Below are 11289 nucleotides of genomic sequence, written 5' to 3'. Positions count from 1 at the left end.
GGATATCCTTCTGGAATTGAAAGATAATAATCAATTCTCTGATCTAACAACTGGTTGTGGCATTTCATTGACAGTTTTGTTTACTTTATCAATGCCTAGTGTTTTCAAACTTTGATTACTAGGGTATATTCTTTTCTATTACCAATCAGCACCTATTCCCCCCAAATCTTTATCCAATGCCTATTTTTCACCCTTAGTTGGTATCGACATTTATTCCCAAGCTGATTTTTTTTAAAGAGCTGGCCTTGAAGGAGTTGTTCCATGTTTTCCTGGGATTTGAACCCCATACCCCTCCAAATCAACCCCAACAGTGAGATCGTTTGTATCTTTTGCCACTTGTAATTTCAAGCTATGCCGTGGAGTAAGTTTTATTTTGATTTAGGTGTGGATTTGTTTCCTGCATTGAAGGTTAAGATGCTATTTGGGCCAATTTTTCCTTACGCTTGGTATCAGCTTATTTACCTGATACTAATTCTTTGTTTCTATTAAATGTAAGTTTGAGAGGGCGAGAAAGTTTTAATAGTAAATCATGTTACATTTCCCTTATGATTGAATACCTCAGAATCCATAAAATTGTATCTGTTTTTGCTGGTGGTCAGGTAAGCATATGCATTTCCCCTCAAACGGCAGACCATGCCCGACGGTATTCTTAATATATATTGGCAGGATTATTATCCCATTATTTCAAGAATTCTCTACTTCAAGACTAAATCCATTGGATATGTTTTTGTGGCCCATTATTCGAATGTTTCTGCACTGAAGACATCTACCTGTGTTGTGAATCATTTTCTGAGTTCGGACTGATTTATTCGTCGTTTGGATGAATTTGGCTACGTGAGCATAAATGGCGTAAAGTTCATAGGTTATTTTTGGTAAGGGTCATAGATCTTCACTCCACGATTAGTAGGAACGCCAGAGCATACACCCGGCAGTGAAAACTTCAAAAGCAGGTTGAGGGACTTTTAAATAGCATGTTATGCGAGTTCGTTTAATAAGTTTTTCTCTTTGTACTACTAAGCATTTGCTTTACACTAGTTGCTGGCTAGGGTGCTGAAATAATGAGATTTATACCTCATACATTTCTCCGAGATTATAAATCTCCCAAGTTTAGGTGAATCTACCTTGGCGAAGAGGGTTTCCAGAAGTGCAGGCTAAGGCGATATCACTAGAGGTATACTTTGCGCTCAGTCATACCCGTGGCTTATGATTTTCTTCAACTTAGCCCCAAGTGTGGTAACCTGAGGTGGCCACTGAATCATTCCAGGTCATGGCGGTAGTAACTGTGAGCCGTTCTGAATTTGAGTTTCTCAAGATAGTTCTGTGGCTATAAGAATAGCCTAAGGTTACAATCTCTGTAAATATCTCGTTTCTATAATAGCGTGCGGCGCAATAATTCAGCTGGTTCCTGTGACAACTCTAACATTCCCTTCTTGAATATATGGAATTTTTTATTGTAATCATGGATTAGTTTTCCAGTTTCCGGTCCATATTCTGCTTTGGCATTTGGAAAGAATAGGGTTGAAGTTAAGTTTTCTTTGTTTTTGTTCTTTTTGTTTTGTTTAGTAAGCCGTATATTGATACTTATCCATTTAAAGCGCTTTAACTTTTTTAGCTTTTCGATTGAACTTGCTAATAATGAGAAAATATTAAAGGGAAGTGGTTGAGAAATAGAAAAGAGTGGGACGATGAAGAAGTTTTAGCAAAATTTGGGTTTTCAAAGCTTTTAATTGTGGAGTTCCACCACAATTTTTTTACAAAATTTGACACTTTTTAATTTGAGTCACTTTGTAATTGGATTTATAAATGTTGAAAAAATATGAAAGGAAAGTCGGCATTTGGTGTGAGAGAGAAAAAAGTAAAGCTTCTAAGTAAGTTAGAGAAGTTTGCGCTACTCTGTTGGTAGCAGATGACTTTGTTCTGTGTTGAGTTTTTGCTAATGGAAGTAGTAAAAAATTCTTATGTATAGACACAATTATACTAATAATCTATTTTATACCCTTTTTCAATGCATAACAATAATGCATTAAAGGAGCGAAGAATGAGAAAGGAAAAAACTCGACAATTACCAGTTATACGGCAATATAAGTTGTATGACAAAACTGGTGAACAACAATAATTTAAGAGTTTAAAGTTCAAGTTCAAGTTCAAGAAATCTTTCTACTCTACCGTGTATAGTTGATGGTTAAATCGGAATTTGTCTTTTTATTATAAAAATTTGCTTCAATTGCCCTTTTCAGGCGCGTCGTCAGCTGGTAATGAATATGCTGAAAAAGGAGAGCAATGATCTATCTAAGGAAGACGTCGATGATATTGGCCAACTTACCAAAGGATACTCTGGTGCGGATGTGGCTAATTTATGTCGAGAGGCTGCTTTAGGGCCAATAAGGTCCATTCCTTTTAGTCAAATAGAGAACATCTCTCCAGATCAAGTAAGATCCAGACCAGGTTTCTTCTTCTTCTGCTTGCCGCTATATTTTTAATAAATGATTAATTAATCGCGACTCGTTGTGTCTTCACGCGTGCGCAATGACAAATTTTTAGTGCTTTGCGATGGAAATGATATCTGTTGAAGCTATTTCTGTGATACTTTGGGAAACTTCCCAATATTTATGCTGTGGATTGAAGCCTTTTCAATATGATTCCTTATATACTGACTTTGTGAATGCAAATTTCATCGTGATCACTTGCCTTTTTGGGCTAATTTTCTGCCTTTTCAGAAATCACAAAAATTTCTGAAGCCCCTAAGGTTTTGTGAGTTTAAAATTGAAAACTTTTTGAATTTTACATATTAGAAATCAGATCCTAGATATTATTATCCAACATATTATCCTAGCCTAGGTAAATATGGTGTAGGAAACGAAAATAGTAACGGATACAGACTTTTGAAATTTTGTCGGTATAACAATCTAGTTATAACCAATATGGTGTTTGGGTCATAAAATGGCTCATACGTTAGCATGGTATTCAAGTGATGGTAAGACATACCTTATTGATTATGTTATAGTAAACCTGAGACTGGCAGGATCATTACAAGATACTAAGGTATATAGGAGTGCTGTTATTAATGTTAAAAGTAAATATCAGCATCTAGTAGTGTCTAGGGTTAATTTAAAGCTGAAATTTCATGATTTCCTCCCGGGAAATCATGATGTTAGTAGACTCCAAGATGAGAATTTGAGAGAATTTTCCAGGAACAGTTGAATACTTAACTTCAGAGTTTAAAATTTGACAATATGGAAGATGGTTGTAATATTTTTAGGAAAATTATTTGTGAAATTGCTGAAGGTGTTTTAGACAAGAAAGTTAGAACTGCAGCTAAGAATATTAGTGGAAAAGCTTTCTGTTTAATAGAAAGGAGAAGGGACTTGTACAAGAATTATCTGAATGATAGATCATATGAAAACGAAAGGAATGTAAAGAAAATGCAGAAATCATTAAAATTTGAACTAAGGAGGTGTGAAGTAGAGGCCATGGATAAAATTGTCAAAGATCTGGAAGATGCAGCTCAACGGCATATACGAGTGCCGTCATTGATGTTAAAAGTATAGATCACCATCTAGTATTGTCAAGGGTTAATTTAAAGCTGAAATATCGGAAGGGTAACTACCTCCCGGGAAGTTTTGATGTTAGTAGACTCCAGGATGAGAATTTGAGAGAAACTTTCCAGGAACAGTTAAATACTAAATTTGAGAGTTTAAAATTTGATAATATATGGTTGGGATAATTTTAGAAAAATAATTTGTGAAGTTGCTGAAGGTGTCTTGTAATACTTTTCTAGTATAAAGGTTTATTGACCCAGGCTACCTACAAAGAAAAGCAACATCTAAGCACAGGACAAGCATTAAAAGCACAAGCATGGGATAGGCACAACAGGAAATTAAGCACAAGCATTAAGCGGGAATTACGCGGAATGCTACATCTTCCTTCTTTTGTCACTTAAACTGCCTGCATTTCCTCTCACACCAACACTCCACACTCGATCCGGTTCATCCACTGTGAGCAGGCTTGCACACTGTAATAAGTACCTTCGGAAAGGTATGTGTAAGAAGGCGCTAGGCTCACTTCTTACATATTCACTAACTAGTTCACTTCTTCTTCCTCTCATACTGTCTCTATTTACAAGTCTACTTTTAAAATCACTCTTTACAGGTTCAGTTTCAGGGATTTTCTTACAATTCGGCCGTATCTCATGTATGCTGTCGTTGGTGTCGCGCCTGATTCTAGGGGCGGCACCGCAGTAGCGCTCTGGCAGGGGCTAAGGATTTGATTCCAATCCTGGATCGGCAACGGGGACATGAACTGGTCAGCCTGTAACGGCGAGGGTGGTGACTTGGCAGTCACGTCTGGCACTATGGCATCGTCAAGTTCTTCGCGAAACAAACTCGTTCCTTTCGGATTCCGATGTGGGTGGGCTGATAGGTGTTTGCAGTTCTTCTGCTAAATTGTACATTTATTTGTCTGCACCGGTGCAATCATGGCTGTTTTGCATGAGAAACCACAATGGCCTGTTTCCACGGTCCGTTGGGCATTTTCTGAATGTGGATCGCGTCGCCGGGGTTGAGCTGATTTAAAGCCTTGGCTGATTTGTCGTGGTAAAATTTCTGGCGTTTCTGCATTTCAGTTCTTTGCTGAGTGAACTGTTTGGTCGGGACGACCTTCTTCTTTAGGTGACGTGTGGTGCATGGTAGAATGGATCTTAGTTGGCTAGACATAAGGAGTTGAGCAGGAGATGCAAACCCATCGACTGGTGTATTCCGGTATTCTAATAGACCCAGAAAGGGGTCTTCTCCGTTTTCCATTGCCCTGGTCATGATGTTTTTTATGATCTGCACAGTTTTTTCGGCGAGTCCATTGGACTTGGGATACCCAGGAATAGATGTGCTCAGTGAAATACCCCAGGCTTTGGCAAAATTGATGAATTCCCCGGAAGTGAACTGAGGGCCATTGTCTTAGGGAAGAAAGCTAGAACTGCAGCTAAGAATATTAGTGAAAAAGCTGTATGTTTAATAGAAAGGAGAAAGGAGAAAGGACTTGTACAAGAATTATCTGTGTGATAGATCGTATGAAAACAAAAGAAAAGTAAAGAAAGTGGAGAAAGCATTAAAATATGAACTAAGAAGGTGTGAAGTAGAGGTCATGGATAAAATTGCCGAGGATCTGGAAGATGCAGCTAGACGGCTTAATAGTAAAATATTGTACTGGCACGTTAACAAATTGAGAGGGAGTAGTCAATCTGGACTTGTCCCAGTTAAAGATAGGAAAGGGGTCGCAATTAGCGATAAGGAAAAAACTAAAGTGAGATGGGCCGAATATTTTGAGAACTTGTTTAACCGAGATAGAGCTGCAGGAAAAAATATAGAGGAAAATGAAAAAGTTTGTGATACCTCGGATGTGAAGGAAGATTTAATTAAGCCACTTTATAAGAAAGGAGATAAGAGTAAGTGTGGTAATTATCGAGGAATCAGTCATGTCTCTGTATGTAGCAAATTACTTAGCAATATGATACTTTTTAGACTGAGAGATGCTGTAGATAAAGTTTTAAGAGAAGAACAGTGCGGTTATAGAGATATAGCACTACAGTGACTAGTGCTATATCTCGACCAAATTTTCACTCTTAGGTTAATAATTAAGAAGTGTCTACGCTGTCAAACACCTTTGGTCCTCAGTTTTATAGATTATGAACAAGCGTTCGACTCTGTTTATAGAAGAGCTTTAGCAAAGGTTTTAGCATTGTATGGTATACCGGACAAACACATCAAGTGACTAGTGCTATGTACGAGAATAACACTGCTGCGGTTAAGGTGGGAAATGAGGTTAGCAGCTGGTTTTGTATTAAATCAGGAGTTAAGCAAGGTTGTGTTCTAGTTGTATTATACGGATCAATTTGATGGAATTTGTCTTAAGGAGCACAGGAAAGGCAATGGGAGACCACGGAATTAAATGGGGAGGACAAAGTCTCCTGGACTTAGATTATTCTGATGATTTAAGCATCCCAGATGAAAGTCTGAGCAAAATGAATGAACCTTCACAGGTTTAGCGAGTTCAGGATTCTAGAATAGGTTTGAAAATTAATATAATGGAGACTAAGTCACTAAAGCTAGGAATAAGTGAAGATGAAAAGGTGACGTTGGCTAACGAAAGAATTGATCAGGGGGAGGGGGCAGCTTCACTTACCTTGGTAGGATTATTTGTAAAGACGGTGGGAGCAGTAAAGATGTTAAAAGTAGAATAGCCAAGGCTCAGGTTGTTTTTCACAGTTCAAAAAAGTTTGGAAGAATACGAAGATAAGTCTGAAAACTAAGATTAGAATATTTGGAAGCTACAGTGATGATAGTGGTCAAATATGGCTCTGAAGCATGGGCGCTCCGAAAAGCGGATGTGGATTTGCTAGATGTTTTCCAGAGATATTGCTTACTGATTTTCTGGGTGAAAAATGTGATTCAATACTGCTTTCTAGGGCTATAATGAAAGAAAGGGTGAGGTGACTATGGCACGTTGTGCGGATGAAGGATGACAGATTGCCAAAAATTGTCCTTTTCGGCCAACTATCTAGGGCTAAACGGAATGCTGGTCGTCCTCGTCTGGGGTGGGATGATGTCATAAAGAAAGATCTAAAGGAAATGGGAACCTCCTGGGAGGGTGTAAAAAGGGAGGGTTTGAATAGATCGGGATGGAAGAGGAGCGGTCGCAGTTGGATTGGCCTCAGGTGGCTTGGTGTTGCGATGAGTTGTTAGTAGTAGTAGTAGTAGAAATTTTGAAATTTAAAGAGCGAGGCGTTGAGGAGGGGACAGCCCCTTTCATATACGGAATAATCATTTATCATTTTTATCATTTTTATCATATATGAAAGGGGCTGTCCCCTCCTCAACGCCTCGCTCTTTACGCTAAAGTTTTTTATTGTTTTAAAAAATAAAGTTGTGAGACAGAGTCAAACTTTAGCGTAAAGAGCGAGGCGTTGAGGAGGGGACAGCCCCTTTCATATACGGAATAATTTCTGTTCGTTTTAAGTTTTAATGTCGCTCCTTACTTTCAGTTTAAAAAACTTGTTTTTTTTATTTAATTATCTCAAGGATCAATCCTTGGTGGTCTTCAAATTATTTTGATTTTTGACTTAATTCCGAAGCGTACCAACTATGTCTTTGCTCCCTTTCTTTTATTTCTACCAGAGGGGCTATTTGATTGAAAACAATTTTCATACTCTCTTTGAAATATTTACACCTCCCTGTCCATGTCATCCTCAGTTTCACCGGTGGCCTCAATTGGGGGAGGGCAGGAGTAGCATATGACTTAATGAATCAGGCAGGCACAGTATCCCCTAATCTCTTTTCAGAACGTTTCATACCGTAAAATGAAGTTTGTAAATTAGATAACGATATTCAGGTGGAAATTAGGATATTTAGATTTTTTTTTTTCAGAAATCTTTCAGCAAGAAGCAATGCACTCTTACCTGGCACATCATGGCAAACGGGTTGCTTTGCTAGCCATCCAGAGCCAACAAGAGACAAAGAACTCTTACTTGAGTAACATAATGGGCTGAATTATATTACTAACAGTCATTACACATGTGTTTAATATGCATATTCTAAACCGTGATATAACAAATTTCATGAGCGCTGGCTTTTCCAATGGGGATTCCCCGTCCTGAAAGGCAAGCACATTGAAAAAAGTTTTGGATATTTATAGCCCTCTAGGTCAAATGGATTATAAATGCTATAAAAATTCGATAGTTAATATCAAAGCATTGATTGGAGTTGTCGAGATGAAACTTTCTGATATGGTTAAGGGAGTGAATGTTGAAATTAATTCTTAGATTTTTTTTTTAGTTCGGACCTTAAGTTGAAAGTAAACAGTAATATCAAAATTGAATGAAATTCATAGACTATTTTTTAACTTGGACCTTCAGGAGAAGGCAAAGAGCAATATTTAAGCCTAAATAGTTCATAAATGAAGTATTCGAGTGGTTTCCAAAGCTAACTCCTTGAGATAAATCTCAGTTGTTTTCAATTCTGAACATTTTCAGTTTCCCCTCAAAAATCCCCCCCCCCCTGAAAAAATGTTTCTACAATATAATTTTTAAATTAAAACCTCTTAATTTGTAAATAGAACTGTAAATTTTATGGACTCATTTTCTCCAATTCAGGACTTTAATCCTTAAACTTTTGAGTTTTGATGTTCATTGGAAAGTAAAGAGCAATATCAAACCTTAAAATATATGTTTTAATATCTTAAAACATGTTATAAACCTAACATTTCTAGTGATACAATAAAATGGTCCAATATTCGAGTTAGCAGATTTTGACGAAAAACTTCCGAATTTGAATTAGCACGACCCAAACAAGGATATCAAACAGTTCGTGCTAACGAACTGTAAGTAAGGAGCGACCCGGCTCAATGGTAACCGAACTCTAGAAAACGGGATTTTGATACCAATAGATAAATCAAAAGAATCAAATTTTAATGCTGATTTCAAATATATAAGTTTCATCAATTACCTATCAACCTACCTATGAAAAGTTACGCGCCTTAGAAAATTTGGCTGATTTTCGAAAAAAAGGGGGAAAGACCCCCTAAACGTTATAGAACCTTAATGAAAATCACACCATCATATTCAGCGTATCAGAGAACCTTACTGCAGAGGTTTCAAGCCCCTATCTACAAAAAATGGAATTTTGTATTTTTTGCCAGAAAAAAGATCAAGGATGCGTGTTTTGTTTTTTTTTTGGTTTTTTTTTTAGGGGTGATCGTATCGACCCGGTGGTCCTAGAATATCGTGGGAGGGCTCATTGGAACGGAAATTAAAATTTATAGTACCCTTGTTATGTGGGAGGATCTTTCCAGGAAGGAAGTTTTCATGGGGGAAGGGACATTGCTATGAAGGGGGCGCCGGATTCCCAGCATTATTTAACAAAAGATCAGAAATTATATATAAAAAAAAAGTTTTTCAACTGAAAGTAAGGAGCAACATCAAAACTTAAAACGACAGAAAACATTACGTATATGATTGGGTTCTACCCCTAGTCAATACCTCGCTCTTTAAGCCAAAGATTTTTTAGTACTTTCATAAGAGCTATTTATTCTAATTAGTGGCATTTGTGATTAAGGGGTCATTTTTAAAGAATTGGAACAAAATTAAAACCTTAGCTTAAAGAGCAAGGTAGTGACTAGGGGGCAAACCCCTTAATATACGTATTAAAAATATATGAATATAGAAGTTCGTTACGTAAGTTAATTCGTAAGTTACGTATATTTATTACTAATAAAAAAGTTTGTAAATAAAATTAAGCAAGTTTCAAGAAAGCCATTCAACCAAATAAAAGTAAAATTAATAATCAAATTTTTTTTTAAGAATTCATGTACGGTGAGCCAAAATCAAAACCTGCATTAATTCCAAAACGTTCAAAAATTAAATAAAAAAGTTTTTTTAACTGAAAGTAAGGAACGACGTAAAAATTGAAACAAACAGAAATTATTCCGTATATGAAAGCAATTGTCCCCTCCTCAACGCCTCGCTCTTTACGCTAAAGTTTTACTTTCTCAAAACTTTTTTTTAAACAATGAAAAACTTTAGCGTAAAGAGCGAGGCGTTGAGGGGGGACAGCCCCTTTCATATACAGAATAATTTCTGTTCGTTTTAAGTTTTAATGTCGCTCCTTACTTTCAGTTTAAAAAACTTGTTTTTTTTATTTAATTACCGACAAATGCGACTATGATGTGCCACGGGCATTACTCTTTTTTTTTTTTTAATAGTTGTGGCTATTAAGTAACGAGACTGATACTGGTGCGAATCAAGGAGTCATGCGTCAACCAACATTGACCAATAGCTGTTTAGTGTGAACATTTTCTTTAATTTAGTATGCAGTTAGTCTCGCTTCTGTAAACAACACCATTTAGTGAAAGCCTACGTTCGTGTTAATGTTGTTTTCTTTAGACTGATAAAATGGCTAGTGCGATATTTGAGCAACGAATTATGGTGAAGTTTCAAATTAAACTTGGAAAAACTGCTACTGAAACTTATAATTTAGTAAAACAACTGTGTAGCAGGGACTGTTTATCTTTGGCACGTGTTTTTGAATGGTTTAAGCGTCTTAAAGATGGCCGAAAAGACGTTGAAGGTTGATTCGTGGCAAGGACACCCTTCCACGTAAAAAACAAATGTAAATGTCGAAAAAGTGGGTAAATCGATTACGGCAAATTTTAGCTGAGAATTTAAGATGAGAAAATATGGGGCTAAAATGATGCCAAGGCTTCTAACGCTTTTGCAGCAAATAGCCCGTAAAAATGTTTGTACTGACACTGGACGCGATTGAAAGGGCGTGATCCCTTTTTTTGAAGCGATAACAACATATGGTGATGTGCATTTTTACTTATGATCCAGAAACGAAGCTTATGAAAAAAGTTCTGATGAAATATCGAGTTTCACGCTAATTTTATAAAGTTTTGCATCATTTCTAAGTTAAATATTTTACCTATAATTAATCTTATCTTTTCTGGTTGTCAGTGAATGGAAGGCTCTTTCTTTTAAGGTGTTTTTAGCCCATTTAGCTCTTTTTTCCAAGGCATATTTAGTTCATAAAGAAAACTTGACAATACTACTTCAAATAACACTAGTTGATGTCGAGTGCTTTACAGTTTTTGCGTGTCACTGATTTCCTCAGTTAAATCAACAATTGTGGTTACTTATTGCTACAGTCTGATGAATTATTTTTGGCTGCAATGCGGCTGGATTGCTTTATAACCTAGAATATAAATCTAGATATTCGGTTTCTTGTATTGTATCATCAATTTATTTAAGCTAATCTTTTACGCAGTGGCGTCAATTCAGAAAAATTATGGGGGGGGGGCAAACTTCAAAGATTTTTGCCACCTCACAGAAGAAAATTTGCAAATTTTTAATTTTACTTTGTGAGGAAAGTATAAAACTATTCTGATTATATTCTGTTAAAAAAAGTAAAAAAAGAAAAAAAGTTTGAATTGGTGAAAGTTTCTAATTCAGAGCGAGTGGATGGCTTGGAAAGAGCATTTCCTGCCGCGAAGTAGCGGATATTTTTGAAATATTATTTAAAACTCTATTATCCCTTATATTGGGCCTCTTAGACTCCTTTTCAGGGAAGCAAATTACTTAAACACAAATATTGTGCTGTGAAGGGTCTAAGCCAAAAAAGAAAATTTAGAATTAGGAAATGTCATTTTGTTTTGTTAAGAATTGAATTGAGTGAAAACCTAGAACAGGGTTTTCTGGCGCGAAGCGCAGTGGTGGAAATGAAAAAAAAAACCTGGGGAGGGGCGAAT

The sequence above is a fragment of the Artemia sp. Qi Xiang Cuo genome, chromosome 11 (assembly GCF_049724085.1).
Source record: "Artemia sp. Qi Xiang Cuo chromosome 11, ASM4972408v1, whole genome shotgun sequence".
NCBI lineage: Eukaryota > Metazoa > Arthropoda > Branchiopoda > Anostraca > Artemiidae > Artemia > Artemia sp. Qi Xiang Cuo.
The sequence above is the reverse complement of the archived record's forward strand: the minus strand, read 5'-3'. Positions refer to the sequence as shown.